Source organism: Rattus norvegicus, chromosome 18 (genome assembly GCF_036323735.1).
Source record: "Rattus norvegicus strain BN/NHsdMcwi chromosome 18, GRCr8, whole genome shotgun sequence".
In the NCBI taxonomy this organism is placed as follows: Eukaryota; Metazoa; Chordata; class Mammalia; order Rodentia; family Muridae; genus Rattus; species Rattus norvegicus.
This window is the reverse complement of record NC_086036.1, coordinates 50590288-50606090: the sequence shown is the minus strand read 5'-3', so window position 1 is coordinate 50606090 and position 15803 is coordinate 50590288. Positions and strand designations below refer to the sequence as shown.

The 15803-nt window shown below is 42.4% G+C and overlaps 1 protein-coding gene across 4 annotated transcripts in view; it reads left to right on the top strand.

Moving 5' to 3' along the window:
* Positions 1–15803, top strand: part of Zfp608 (zinc finger protein 608) — a 107977-nt gene that overhangs the window by 4929 nt on the left and 87245 nt on the right. The window contains exon 1 of one of the 4 annotated variants that reach the window (XM_039096785.2): positions 22–15803. This exon is cut by the window's right edge and continues 14973 nt beyond it. The exons of the other annotated variants lie outside the window; for them this stretch is intronic. The gene's annotated coding sequence lies outside the window, so the exon portion shown is untranslated. Of the gene's footprint in view, positions 1–21 lie in introns of those variants that run through there. 4 annotated transcript variants of the gene reach the window in all.

The following is a 15803-nucleotide window of genomic DNA, read 5'->3' as shown; positions in this document are numbered from 1 at the left end:
GGATACGGTCGTCTTCTTGTGTGCCCCACTCTGTGCGTTTGTTTGGGGTTGTGGGATGTGCCTCCGGGTGTCTTACACTTCCTAGCGCTTTCGGGTTCTCTGTGAGATTTCTATGACGTTCACCCTTTATGGATGCTATCCTGAGTGCAGTGTTTGGCTCTTGCTTGCTTCTGCTGCTGCTGCTTCTGCTGTTTGTGGTGCCAACGTTTGAAAGGTCATGGGGTGGGGAGGCTCTGAATGTCCCAAGTGCCTTTTTGCCTTGTAAAGAGCTCCTGGGCAGTCAGCAAGTTGTCCGTGTGTGCTTTGACCAGAAAACCTGCTGCGGCACTACCTTGAGTTTCGTCCTGGTTTCTTCCCTAAAGAGAATTGTCGACTGTGTTATTGTTAACAGTGTGTCCTTAGGAACAGGGTTCTAGTTCCCTCTGTGGAAAGGAGTGTGTAGGGTTATTTATACTCATTGTTCTGTTACTTTCACCCAAATAGTTCGGTCAAAGGCTGTACTCTAAGCTCGGAGTACTGGCCACTGACTTTGTAACTATGTAGCCAAACCGTGCGGTTTTTGGTGACTGTGGACACACTCTCTACCTTTGCTCTCTCACCTATTGCAGCTAGAGCCCTGAGAATGTTAGCACTTCGCTATTTAGCTTGCCGGGGCAGCTGGAAGAGGAGTTAAGTAAGAAATGGAAAGCATATTAAGCTTGTGTTCCTGAAATGCGAGGATACGACCGAGGGGGCCGTAGGGGCAACTGTGAAGCCAACTGTGGCTTAACAATGCTTGACTTGGGCCATTTGGACCCCTGCACTCTTATTGGTCATTTTCTTAAAGTCTGTGGTTAGATACTGTCCCGGAAAACCTGCCCCGGTGTTATCTCGCTTAGGCATGGAGGCCTGGGTTTTGCTTGTCTGGGATGCAGTTGCTTTGGGGTAACGTCTGGGAACTGATGGGTATGTGTTCACCAGGCACATTGGTTGGGAGGTGAGAGTGGTGTTTCTGTGAACTTAATCTTTAGATTTATTCCCTAAGTTGTAGCATGCAGATGTAGCATGCAGATGTAGTGTTTCTATTAAGCGGTTGTGGTGATGTGATTTCTTCTAACTATGCTTCTTATGTGATTTTCTTTTCTTTCTTTTTTTCCCCCCTTTCTGGCTGGAATGATGCTAAGAAGTCTCCTGGGAATTACTTCTGCATGAAACAATTCCCAGTTCTCTGACTCTTTATTTTCAACTTCGGGTGCTCAGAATTAAAGTTGGAACGAACATAGGAGTAAAGTTCTGATTGTAAACATTGATGGAGACAGAGAAAGGTGTAGGCTACACTGTCAAACTTGCAAAAGGCTACTGATTACTTTTTGAATCCAAATCCTCTTAGCCTTTTACATTGATGAATTTAAATTAACTTAAAAAACATCTCAGGGTTTGCTTCTGACTTTAAATGTGTGGTTTCACATAATTTCTACTAAAAGACATTTTGAAATCTTCTTATTACTTAGTACAGTGGGGCATTTACTTTTGTTGCCAATAGTCTTCAAATTGCAGCTCTAATCTGCTTTAACTATCTGGATGAATTGCCCTAATCCACTGCTCACAATGCTGTGGTTAAGGAGTCAGAGCTATTTGATTGGATCCACTGGCTGCTGGGAATGTGGGAGGTTCTGGCCTTTTGCATTCCTCTTAGCCTTTTAATCTTCCAGCCAAATGTTCACATTCAACAATTTTGTTTAGCTGGCAATCGGAACATTTCAGGATCTCAAAGGCTGCTGTCATGGCAACTGAGATTAGTGCCTGGTGTCGGTTCTCCAGTTTGTGTTCCTTTTCCTTCCCAGTCACAGAGGGAAGTGGTTGAAGAATGAAGGCGCTGAATTATTCACACGCATGCAATGCGTCTTCAGGCAGAGCAGTAATAAGTGGCATCGTAGGAATTCCACAAATGAAGAGCAAACAAGTCATGCTGGGGGGCGGGGGTGGGTGGAGGTGGGGGAGGGAACAGAGAGAACCTTGCCTTGCAGTGTGGAAGCTAGACACCAACCTCAGCCACCAGAGTTGGCCCAGAAATCATTTTAGGATGGTTTCATGGCCCTGGAGCCTACACTGCTAGCCACTCTTGTCAGGCTGAGATGTTGGCTTGGGATCTTAAACATTGTTTCTTAAGCGCTGTCCTCCCCATCCCCCAGAAGACTTCATAATACCATCCTTGCCTCTCAGAGATGGCAACTCCCTGGCATGAATACCACCCAGGGAAGGAAGCCTAATTTCACTAACTAATGGTTCTATCAAATTAGGCTTTTTAGACAATGCTTCTAAATGGCAGAAGGATGCCTGTTTAGGAAGCAAGAACTTAGTAGGGCACACTTCCCTTGAAAACATGCTTCACATCTGAGGCATCTTTAAAGAAGTTTTTTAAGAAAACATTCTATATGTTTTATGTTCAACATAGTTGAAGAACCAGGCTACTGGAGGGTAAGTACCTTCAGAGTGAAGAAGGCAGCAATCACGTGTGCGGGGAGAACACTTTTTTTTTCCTGGTTGGAAGGTGAAAGGAGATTCATAAGACGTGCTGTCACTGGTTAATTTTCACAGCATGCTTAAACATCTATATTTGGTCTGTTTCTTCTGTTTCTTCACTACGCAGAATCATGTAAAGCATGATAAATTGGACCTTATGAAACCTAATTAAATCAGTGAGTGTCTGGCTCCTTTATGTGGAAACCACAAGTATGTTGTAAAATTCGCCACTCCCTTAATACGTGAAAAAAAAATCAAAACACACCATAATTCCAAGATCTTTGAGCTGTATTTCTATAGCCCATTTTGTGGTTAAGCCACCAGTGAGATGTCTGCCTAAGTAGGTTTGATGACTTGGCTTTTGGTTGTTGGAACCTGCCTCTCTGCCTTCCTCCTGTCTCTCAAAGCAGAATGGCCCTGCATTGAAACTGTTTGCATATCTCTCTTCATTTTCTGACAGTTTAGATTTATCAGAGAAGAAACCATTGGGCTGATCTAAATAGTTATATTGAGCATTGTTACAGTCAGTGGGATTATTCAATCACTAGAATACTGGGAAACACACAAGAAAAACAAAACAAAACAAAACAGAGTCCTAAAACCAGATAACACTTAAAACAGAAACAAATGAAAGTTAGATAGTTGTGTCTTTTCCAAGAAGGGTTATTTCTGTAACATCATATACATTTCCATGGGCCTTGTTCCCCGAAAGATGGTCTCTATCAACGGACCTGTCTATAATAAGATATTGTTCACTTTGTTTTATTCTCTGGTAGAAGCCTTTTTACACGTCACTAGGGAATCCTGACACATTCTCTAAGTGTGTGTGAGCAGTTTAAGAACATATTTTGATTAATGACTTTTGTGGCTATGTCCCCCCACTCCCATAATGTAGTGTGTCCTGTGAATTAGGGAGTCCATTTGATCTATGGTGGGATGAAGGGCAGGAATGTCACTTGCTTTAATGAAACAACTGAGACCACTGTAGTTAGACAGTGTGCTGTTTTGAAAGTTACATATGGATTTTAGAGGTGGCTTCCTGTCAGCACCGATCCAGCACCGATCCTCCTTCTAGTCTGGTCCAATAGATAGATATCCTGGGAGGGCGGCAGAGGGGCTGGCCAGAGGTGTTTGTGAGAACACATGAATCTATGTACATTTAAAATCTGTTAAAAAAATGAAAGATTGAGCTAAATAAAAAAAAAGATAATGTTCAGCCACTTTAATAACTTGGCAAATAGCCCGTAATACTAGGGGGAGAAGGACAGGGGGTGGGAGTGGGTGTCCAAGTGTCTAAGGGTTAAGAATATGCTCTTCAAGTAAAATTGTTTGGGTGCAAGATGGTTTTAATTAGAGCATTATAAAGACTTATTTTTTCCTAAGCAGCACTTTTAGAGTTAGTAAACTGAGTGAATGCTGAAAGGGCTAAGCAGAAATCTCCCTAGCCACGGAGGTGTTCAATAACCAGATTCAAACAAGACGGAAAGTACCATCTGTTCTTGGTTTCCAGCATGGAACATGGGGATTGAATGAATGGCTGAGATCTGCCCCAATTTTGACGATGTCTGTGCTTTTTTTAATTTAAAAGAAAAAGTTCACCTGGTACTTCATAGAAAGTTGAAATTACAATAATCCCCACACTACTGTGAAAACACGTGTTCCCACATTTCTTTTAACCAGTTCCACTTTTTTCTCTTTTTGGAGGATTTCCAGAAGCTCAGCCATTGACCACTTTCCTCTGGGTTATTTTGTTTCTACAGGCCTTCACAATGAGGGGGTCAGTTCTTCAAAGATCTAAATGATCCTGTCAATTTTCTTCCTGGAGGCTACAGGGGAAAGGCTCCCCAGGGCTAACCCGGTCATCACTCTTCATTAAACTAATTTTGCGTGATAGTGCTAGGAACTAGTGTTTACTATACACAGACTATACTCTCAGAGCCACCTTCTAGAATCCCGGATAAACAACAGCACACTTCTTTAAGGATAACTTTTGAGTATTTGGCTCAGAGAGATGGGTATTCTTGGATTTAGTGGGAACCCTGGGTAAAACATTATCCGGCCTTTGTTTGAGGTCTTTTATTGAAGCTAATGACTGGGCTTGTGCCTTCCCGAGATAAATGACATTATCTCTGAGTGGGCTGACAGGAAACAGACATGTTAATGGTGAAGCTGCAGGGGAGTATCTGCTTGGGTTCTGACAAAGGAGTGGAGAAGGGACCCCTGGTTGTGGTCATTAGCACATAATGCATTCTTGCTCATCCTAAGAGGCCCTTGATAATTGGAGAGCTATTTTAGCTACGAGCACTTAAATCATACATTTACTACCTTAGAGTAGCAATGTAAAGTGTTTTTGTTAAGAGGTATCTGCTTGGCCCTTTGAAGGTGGTGGCAGTTGAGGCTGTTGGTCCTGACATTTGGGACAAGTGGCAGGTTGAGTCGTTTGTTTTAGAATCAGGTGGGCACCCTCTTTTTCCTTCCACATTGCTCAGCCAATGCCTTCACAAGGCCAAAAAGAAAAAAAAGAAAAGTCGATCCAAAGCTTCAGGGAAGTCAGTTTTGTATTTGAAGATGTCTCGTGGGAGGGGAATAAAAATCTCTTTTTTTATAAGCCGGGAAAGAGATTTTGTTCAGTGATTTGAGTGTGGTGAAACCTGCCTTTTGAAGTGTATGTTTAAAAAAGTCATGGGTATAATTGAGTTTCAATGCAATTTAAATTCTGCTGCTTGAACGAAGATAATTGCCACGTTGAACACACTCTAGAGGTGTAGAAGAGGTGGAGGGATCATACTCTCCTATTCTCTAATATTAAGCATTGGGAAGTTTGTCATAGTAATTACTGTAACACAACATAGTTTTGATTGCCAGAGCTCTCAACTTGCCAGCGATCTGAACATCAAGGGTATAACTTGGATACTAAACAGTTTATTTCTAAGTCACTGGTATAGTGTTCTTCTGTCATGTAGAAGCTAGAACTGAGGGAATGCTGGGCTACCCTTGGCCGCAACTTCACAGCAGAATATCATTTGTTTGCTAGGATCATTACCAGTGAATTGTACATGCTTGATTCTGGGTCACTGAGTATGGATGGAATAGGGAACAGGTGAAATCTGCTTCAGTAGTCACAGAGTAAGTAATGTAAAGATCATATTGGAGCCAGGGAAGGGGTCTTGCATAGAGGTCTCAGACTCTAAGTGATGTAATTGCATATGTAGATGTTGGATTGGAAGTCTTATGTGATGTGAGCTCTATTCTTAGAATGCAAAACAAACAAGCAAACAAGAACAACAAACCAACATTTTGAGATGGCTCAAAGGATAAAGGCACTAGTCACCAAATTTCAGGATCCAAGTTTGTTCCTTAGGACCCACTGGAGAACCAACTCTTGTAACTTGACCTCTGACCTTCTTCATATGCCCTGTGACAGGGGCACACACCTATACCCAAGGGCAGACCATGCACCTGTAAATAGATAAATGCATTTTAAAAATAAATAAAGGCATCACTAATTTTGCATTTCACTCTGCTAGAGACAGAGACAGAGACAGAGAGAGAGAGAGAGAGAGAGAGAGAGAGAGAGAGAGAGAGAGAGCGCTCCTTCTGGGTCCAATTCTGTCTCCCCACTGAAATTTCACTAGTGACTGCCTGCTTTCTGTAACAACTTCTCAATTCAAGCTAAAGGTTTTGGCAACTGTAACAAAGCCATTGCGACTGAATGAAAGGTTGTTAAAACCACTCTTAGCTGCCTGACCCGTAGTTGGGCTGTTTGTAATGTTATTTTGAGAGCTTCAGGGGAATTCAAGATGATGAGTCTGGCACTTTGGAACCTGAATGTTGCATGCCTGCTGAATTTTGCTTAGGAACACCTTTGGGGATGTAGTAGAAGAGATTATGGATTCTGCTTCAAGAAGTAAAGTGACCACAAAGCAAATGCCTGAGTTTCGGTAGGCCAGTGGGCCTCAAACTATAGGAATCCCATTCGATATTCAAGGAGTCCTTTATCCCCAGGGAAACTAAGTGAAAAATCTAATATCTATGCTCTAGCTCTAATGGAGAATTCAACGGGTAGGGTGTTCGGATTAGGACAAGTCCATTTGAAATGGTGAACAAGTGTCTGAAGACAGCTACAGTATACTCATATAAATAAATACATATAAATAAATACTCATATAAATAAATACATCTAAAAGAGAAAGAAATGGTGAGCAAACATCATTGCTGACTTTTCAAAGCCTCTCTCTCTTCTCTGCCATTTGGTCATTGGAACCAAGTCTGATTATTATTCAACGTGACTATCAGCCACGTAGCTTTCTTCATCCTGGGACTCTTCAGAACCCTAAGAAAAATGTACAGTTAGGTATATCCCAATGATGCCTTATGAATGTAGGCGACACTGTTTAGGGGTAAATAAAAACATACTGAATATATTTTTGTGTCGTTCATAATGGTCTTAGAAAGCACGCATTTAGGGTTGAGAATGGGCTTATTATGTTAACCAGAGAGCAGATGGCACGGTGCCACAGACGTATAATTTTACTTAAAGGGACTTTTAAGGTTTTTGATGTGTTTTCTTTTCCTCTTATTTCCCCGATGGCTTCTTTTTATTGAAGGGTAACTTAAGGAGACCTGGTAGCAATTTTACTGCTTCCCTTGACAGTTTGAAATAATAGCTTGGTCTTTGGTTGTACTGATCTTCTACCAGTGAGCTTGATTCTGGTTTTTGTCATGTGGCAGCAAATTTATTTATTTATTTATTTATTAAAAAAAGTGTAATATGTTTTAAGAAATGAACTCTTTTATATGCTTCAATTAGCAACAGACGACCAAGTTCCAGTTGGTCACACTTTTGTAAACTCCTGGAAGTCATTGCTTGTGCCTTTGATTAAAGAGAACTCCTGATTTGGTTGGAAAGCACATCTGGCCTTTGGGACACTTGCTTTCCTTCCACCTCTGTGTCCTTCACATTAGTCACTGAGGGTTCAAGGGTCATGTCCAAGTTGTTCCTTGTACGTTACCAGCCTCTGTTGGAGGGCTGCCCTTTGGTTAGATACTGGCCTTACCGCACCTCTGAATTCACTGAATTCACTGTTTATGTTTCTGTGCAGATTTTACAGTTTAGCTCATTCTTCACTGAAAATAAGAGGGGAATTTGGAGAACATTCCTCCCTCCTCCTCTCCGCCCCCTCCTTTCCTTTTTCAAACTGTGCTCAGCCAGACCGGCTTACTTTTGAATTTCCTGTCATCTCCTTCACCGATTTTTATGGATAGCTCATATTAAAAACAATAATGTTTGACTTGGAAGGACTGAAACCTCGGCTTTTCATTCTTCGCGGGGAACTGTTTATTTGCATGTGGCTCACCACGGTGCATGGATAACGCTATCAAATCTGGGCTTTCGCGTGGGCTCATGGTCAGCACAATGGCTCTTAGCTCTGCGTTCCCCGGTTCCAGTTCTTTTGTGATGGAAATGAAATTAGGACCCAGTCTAGGAAGCAAAGGAGAAAACAGGCAACAGCAAATAGAACCTGACCCTTGACCTAGTTCAAAAGCAAGCAGTGGTGATGTAATAAGGGGGGGGAAAATCCCAGGGAGTGAAAGAGAGGGTAGTCCATTTTAACTTGGTGCGAAGCTGTGTGGAGGTTGAGCGGAGCACAGATGAATGGTGGCCAACTGGTCAACCAGACAAACTGACGGCTTGGTCACTGATGGAGAAGCTCTGAGCCTTGCCAGATCTGTCAACTGCTGGAAGGGACAATATGAGCGAACTCTCTCTCAGATGTGCTGGGGTTGCCCAAAGGGAGCAACAGGATTTCACAAGGGAGCAATTGGTCTCCCTCCACCCCCCAGGTCCATGCATCCAGCTCTGTTTGAGCAATTTACATTCCTCGCCCAAATCCTTCCCCCACTCTGCCGTCATGGCGAAGCAGATGCCAGACTCTGAAGTCGAAAGCCCGCAGCTGTTTCCATCACTTAATGGCTCTATCGGCCCTCACTAGCTGCTTCCCCTTTTCCTCCCCTCCCCCACCTGGTAAAGGAGGGCCCTCTCCCTTGACCTTGGGTCCCGACCCGTATGTCAGTGTGCAGGTCCCTTTGTTTTTTGTGGGTGATGGGTACCAGAGACCGGCCTGGTTCCCTGGGGGCGTGGCCTGGGCTCCTAGGGGCGAGCTGCTCGCTTCTGGACTTAGGGGACTCACCCTCCTTGCAGCCGGGGACCCGTTTATAGCCCTGAGCACAGTAAATCTGTCAGCTCTTCAGGACGCCTTCACCTCTTTCTTCATTTGCTCCAGCTTCTAGTCTGACAACGTTCCCCGGAGGCGGAATTCTAATCTGCTTCCAATTAGTTGTAAAATGTGACTGAAATTTCCACATTATGACTGCTGTTTTACTTACACGCACACATCTAGAAACAAATTAATGCCCTTCAATGTTTGTTTGTTTATTTATTTATTTATTCATTTATTTATTCATTCATTTATTTATTTATTTCTTAAGCCCTTGGATTTACTGGAAGAGGAAGAGTTACCGACTGTTAGAATGACTTCCATGGGTCTCATCTCCTCCACTTTTATAGGTGGGATATATTAAAAATAATAAATAAAATAAAAACAAGAGGACTCCTTCAGTTAGGAGTTCCCTCCCAGACACTCTTCAAGAGTTCCCAGAATGTATTGCATATGTTTAAGTCTTGCAAAGAAAAAAAAGTAGAATTGCTAAAATAAGCTAAGTAGGGACCCCTGTAGCGTGTTTTAGTAGATACAAATACAAATTTACTTCTGAATATAGCACAGCTATATTTGGCCCAGACAGATTGCTACCTTTTAAAAATTATTTCATTACATGGCCAAAAGCTGTAGCCCCTGATAGAGGAATTGGGTCGCCCTGGCTTGAAAAAATAGGGTTGTGCTAATAATGTCCCTGAAGGCACTAAGGAATACACTAAATTGTGTCTGAGGCCGGGGAGCAAAACTTCTCAGGGCTCTTGGGTCCCCATCCACGGAATCCCATGACTTAAGCCCTCAATGCAATGTCCATGCAGAAGTGGTTGGCTCTCTGGTGGGAGGAATCTTTACACATCAGAGCTCGCTACTCTATTTTCTCCTCTTAGTGAATTTTCACGAAGTTTGTTGATCCACCTGATCTGTGTGAATATTGGAAGGGTTTAAATCTTGGCCTTCAAAGAGACATTAAGAACACGATTTCATTACATCCCTTGGAAACTACTTTCTCAAACACTGTGCTGGATAATTTTCGTACATCTAATGGTGGACCCAAGGCTTAGCACTGGTGTAGAGGTGGTACTCTTGATGTTAAAGGATATAAACAAGAGAATTTATTGGCACCTTTTATAGTAGAGTTCCGTCCTCAAGCATCTTGGCAGATTGATACAAACAGTAATGGGCTTTAAAGAGGTGTGAAGGATTTTATTGATGGTAAAGAGCTTATGTTGATCACGTCACTCTGTTAGTTTCTAAGTAACGCTTTCTTTGAGTAAATAGAGGCATCTATTGTCTTTTCAAGGTCATTGTCATCTAATAATAAAAGACCCATGTTGATTGATTTTCTTTTACCCTCCTTTTTATGTGCTATTTTCAATCTCTGCAATCAAGAGAAGTGTTTATTTATTTCACTGCATTTAAACAGGTCTTATTTTACATTATTTATTGTATATGGAATATAAATTACTTAGATGATTTTATCAAAACTCTTAATGTTTATTATCTATGAAATAGAAATGGCTCAAATAATTTTTACAAAAGCCCTTTATTTAAACTACTTACGGATTCCATAAAAGCAACAGGCAAGTCTTTTGTAATGGCTTCCTTTCTTCTTAATGTCTGGTAGCAAAAAAGAAAAATGGGCAGATTGAAATCCCTAAAATTTTTAAACACGGGCCTCTTAGATTGTGGAAACCCCCTAGCCTAAAACACTTTGCTGTTGCCATATTGAAACCTCACAAAAGGCAAGACTGTGGTAGCCCCTCCAGTCCTGGGGTTCACTAATTACCCCTTAATGAGGTCAGTCTGCCCCAGTCGCAGAGGAGGAAAAACACACTGGATAGTTGGATTTCAAGTGGATCTTGCCGTATTTGCAACTTACCATAACTGCTTTGAAGGCCCCCAGGGTGCTTAATTGGGGCCTGGCATTTGTGTTTGGGGGTGGGGTGGGGGTGGGGCTGCTGCACACAGCTATTCATTGTGTGTCTGGAGGCCACTGTGCATCTTGGAAGCATTTCAGGCTTTTGTTGATGGTGCATAGTTTTATAAACTCTGAATGAGCTTATTACCTTTTAACCATTGGGAGAGCAAAATAGTGGGTGAACTTAGAAGTCTTTGGGCTGGTCAGCAGCCAACCTCTTAACCGCAGCAGCAGCAACAACAACAACAAGAACCACAACAACAGGGATGATGAATGGTTGAATTTTAAAGCAAACCATTTGTTTCCCAATCAAGACCTAACTCCTCACTGAATCCTATGGGCTGGATGTGAGGCTGTACAGTACAGGAACCTAAGGCCCAGGATTGTGTTTTTTGATTATGCTCAACCGTTTCCCTCACGTCTTTCCTTTGCATGAAAAAAAGAGGCAAAAGGGAGAAATTATTTAGTTATTTAAGGGTGAGGCTTCTTACCCAAGAGCATGTCTTAAACTATTAAGAAATGAGGTAGGAGGTGGAAATACAGGTTCCTTACCTGGTCAAGACATTAAACCCTAAGAGAGCTTGGGGAAAGGCTTGAGGACTCTTGCTATGTTTCGTTTTCTGTTTTGTTGAGATGGTGGTGGGGAGGGTCACTTGGGGACGTGGACTAGGAGGGGAGCAGAAGAAAAAAGTCTGGGTAGTGGAGGGCCCTTGGTGCCCCAAAGTCCCACCCAACACATTCTCCAGAATTGTTGGGAAATTTGTCAGAAACATCCCCTATTTAATTGGGTAGTGACATGGTTCTGAATAGAACGGGACTCTCCAGGAAGGCAGTGATGTGGTTGGTATACAATCAAGGGGCCAAAGAGCTGCTGTCTGGCAACCTAAAATTGGTGTGATTCTCTTTAGAAAAGGACAGATGAACATTTTTCTTAGGACAGTAAAATACCAGAAACAATAGCTTTTGTTCCCATATGAGCTGTATGTAGTTCAGCTTTCTAATCTTGTGGATAAGAAGGCTTAGGAATGTCTCCAGTAAACTACTGTTTTCCAGAAGTGTCAGGCTAAACACTTCCCCATTCACTACTTTTATTTTTACATCAATCTTGTGGGTGAGAGCTGCTCTTTTGTCTACAAGCTGCCACACTTCCTGATCACTCCAGGTCCAAATATGTTTTTACTGCCTCTGATCTCTTTGACCACAGTTAGAGCCGTCCCACTGGAACATTAAAACCATTCGTTCCTTACTTGGTGTGTTCTTTCCTATTCTGTGTGTATGAGTGTCTGGGCCGCATTTGTGTGTGTGCGCACCATGTGCAGACTTAATGCCCCCTGAGAGGCATTAAGAAGAAGGACATTGGATGTCCTGACGTTGGAGTTCGAGATGGTTGGGAGCTGCCTTGATGCTGGGAGTGAACCTGAGTCCTCCCGGAGAACAGCTGGGTGCCCCACATGATGCATTTTTGAAAAAATGGAACTTAAGATCCTAATCTGCTTCAGGTGACCTTGATTGTTTTCTTCCTCAAGATTTAGTACCTCTACTTCAGTATTTTTATCCCTTTGCCATGGCATGACTTCCTATTCAAATGGAACGAGGTGGCTTCATTCGATAGCTCTCTTCTACGGATTTGTGTGTGGAATGAATAGGATATGAAAGATCAGGTCTTAATGGCTTTACTGTCAAACTTCTTATGGCTTTTTAAAAAATGTGCTATTATTCACATCTGATGCTTTTTCCTAGGAATATACAAATGAGGGAAGTGACTGGGCTTTATGTCTGTGAGAATTCAACATAACTTTTAAAATCGTAGACTTAAATCTTCACTTTTACCACCGAAGTACCATTGTCTATAAGATGACTAAATGAAAATGTTTCTAAATGTAAAGAATTACTGGACCTGGTGCCTTCCAGTTTTAATCCTTGCACTTGAGAGACAGAAGCAAGTCTATGAGTTCTAGGCCAGCCGGGGCTACACGTGAGAACCTGTCCCGCACCCCCACCCCGAACCAAAACACTGAACCATTTCGAATGCTCAGATTTGATTCAAATGCTTAGATTAGACTCTTCAGGGAGCATTTTTTTGTTTAAATGTTTATGTGTGCTCAGACAAGGTTTACTTCACACACCAAAATGTAAGTGTGAAAAAAATATCTCCATTCACCTGTGTGAAAGTCCAGAAGTATCATAAGTACGTCCCTACAGCTTTAACCTTTCCTGAGAGAAAGCTTTTGTCGCCAGTTGTCACTGCCTCCCTCCGTGATGTAAATACTTGCCAGGCTTTTAAGTCACCACCTAAACATGCCCTCTACTCAGTTTGATTCGCAGGTAGCATAAAGAATTGAGTCAGGCAGGTGCCGAGTTTTCTGCCCCTATAACTTAATATGAGTTCCTCTTGGGTCTTGCTGGTCCCAGTGAGCCTGTTTTATATGCTATTTAGATGACTCCTTTTTGTTACCCGTAGAACGTGTGTGTGGGAGGGAACTAACCTAAGACGCTCTGAAAATGATTTTTATAAGTCTGCTTACCCCAAGTCTAATACTTGCTATCGTAGCTTATATTAAAGGATTAGGGAGCGCTTTGAAAGACTACCACGTGACTCCACAAGCTTCCTGCAAGATCCGGTACATTATTCCCTGGGACCAACTAATCTTTTCTGGGTACTGGAGCTAGTGCAGCTGTGGTTACTTCCACAGGCTAATCCCGCTCACTTTTAAAGCGACAGGAGCTCTTACTAGCTGCGGTTACGTACCGGTCGGTGATCAGATAACATGAGATAATTTGCTTTGCTAGAGTTCAGCTGTCTATACGTAAAGACCCCGAGTTTCTGACAACTGTAAACACTGAAGAAGCTACATGACTTTTATACTCGAACGTTCTATTTATCCCACATCTTTCCTAGAACACTGGACAACATAATTGTTCAATTTTGAAAGGATTTATTCTAATTATTAAAATTATGTGTATGTGGGGTGGTACGGGGTATTTGGATGAGAGAGAGAGAGAGAGAGAGAGAGAGAGAGAGAGAGAGAGAGAGAGAACTGGAGACACAGGTTGTGAGGAGCCTGGCATGGATACTGGGAGTCAAACTTTCAACCTCTGGCTGAACGGTATGGCCTTTTAACTGCTGTACTTTTTCTCCAAGTGCTCAAATTGCTTTTTAATCTGGCGAGTAGCTTGCGACCATATACCAGTAGAAGGAAGGGGCTAAATGGTGGCAAAGAAATAGGTAATGATTTATCTTTCATCTGCCACAAATTCTGAAAGCTTCGGTAGCCTCCCTCATTTTGCGTATACTGTCCTTTGTTTTAGGATCTGAGGGATGGAACTAACTGGGTAAATAATTCTGTGCAATAAGTCGCCTTCATGTTATTTGAGCCCGAATGTGCGTGCATAATTGGGAAGATTATTGGAGAGAGAGTGTTTTGCTGTGGTAGATGTGGTTTCAATCCTAGCGTTGAGCATAGCATTTAGTTTCTCAGCTTACCCACAAAATCTGTGACTAATTTAGTGAATGTGAAGATTTTTGTCCAGATGGTTAGGTTTAATTGTAAAAACTGGAAAGATTTCAAAGTACCCTTTGGGGGAGTGTGGGAAATGAGTAAACAACAAGAAAGAATTAAAAGTAACGATAAATCACCAAATATAGAATATATGCATATTTTATATTTATAAACACACGCTTATATATACTTAAACATACACGTGTATTTATATACAGGCAGAAAAAAGCTTAAAGAATTGATTATAGTGGCAGGAAGGTAGAGGATCTAGAAAAGAGGAGTTTGCTGTGTTCCTATGGTTTGCTTTCTCTCAGCTCAGAACAAGCTTTGTCACAAGGGCAGCAAGGACCCACTTCCTCGCCACCGGCTGTTCATGGTTAAGGTGACTGGTTATGAACTCTCTAGACGTTGGAGTGGATTGTGCTCTCGCCTGAGATGTGGCTTAGAAGCCTAGGCCATCATGTTCCATGCACACTGCTGTGTCGCCTAGAGTGGTAGGAAGTTTGATTCCAGCACTCATTTCTTCCCCACAATTCTCGCCTATGATAGCCATATCAGAATGGTTAAATAATCTGGGAGGATGCTCTCCCAAGTACTGAAGAGCTCCTTCTTCCTGTCACTTCTTACGGAGACCGGTGCCGAAAGCACAGACGTTGCCTCTCTTGTGCTTTGTGGTCAGGATGCTGATGACCTAGATCCTGACCTCATAAATTATCTTTCTTTTCCCTAGTAAGTTTTCTTTGAAGTTGGTAGGCTAATAGATTCTATACTGAACGTTTTTTGTGTTGCCTAGATTTGCAGGGAGAGAAAGAAGTGATGTGCCAGTGGCTTTAGGAAATATCTAGACAGAAGGGGAGGCCACATGGCTGTGGACAACATCTTTGTGTTCAGCAGACATGGGCTATGGAAAAATGGTCCCTAAGGAAGCAACACCGGCATATTTCTTGCACAGGAACAGAAATGTGTCCAGACATCAGAAAGTGTCGAGGAGTGAGCTCTGCGAGCTAAATCAGCGTGCTACATTTACCATATACCAGTTGCTTCCTTAGCTGATCTGGAGCACTTTAACAGCAAGAGGAAGGAGGCTGAGGCTGTTTTGCATGAACAGAAGATTTGAGAAAAAAAGATCGGGATGGTGATTTTCAGTTTCTGAAAAGACATGTCTACGAGAAATCAGACCATGGGAAGATAACCCATAGAATCAACTTAATCAGGGCTCGTAAGGCCTCCCAGAAATGAAGCTACAAACGGGCTCTAGGGGTCTGAGCTGGGTCCTCTCTATATACCTTGTGGCTGTGTAGCTTGGTGTTTTTGTGGGAGTGAGGACTGTCTCTGTCTCTTTTGCCTGCTCCTGGAACCCTTTTCCTCCTACCGGGCTGCCTTGCCCAGCCTTGAAATTAGGGTTTGTGCCTAGTCTTACTGTATCTTGTTATGTCATGTTCGGTGGGTATCCTGAAAGGCTGGCTCTGTTTTCTTTTCTTTTTTAGAAAAAGAGAGGAGGTGTTGATGGGGGTGGTGATGGCTGAGAGGAGTGGAATGGAGGGAGTGGAAAGTAAGGTGAGAGAAGAATTAGAAAAGAGAGCAAAGTTTGGAGAGAGAGCTTTCTGTGTGGGAGTAAGTTTAAGTCTGCTAGGCTGTTGTTAACCAATGACTTTGGAGAGCAAGGTT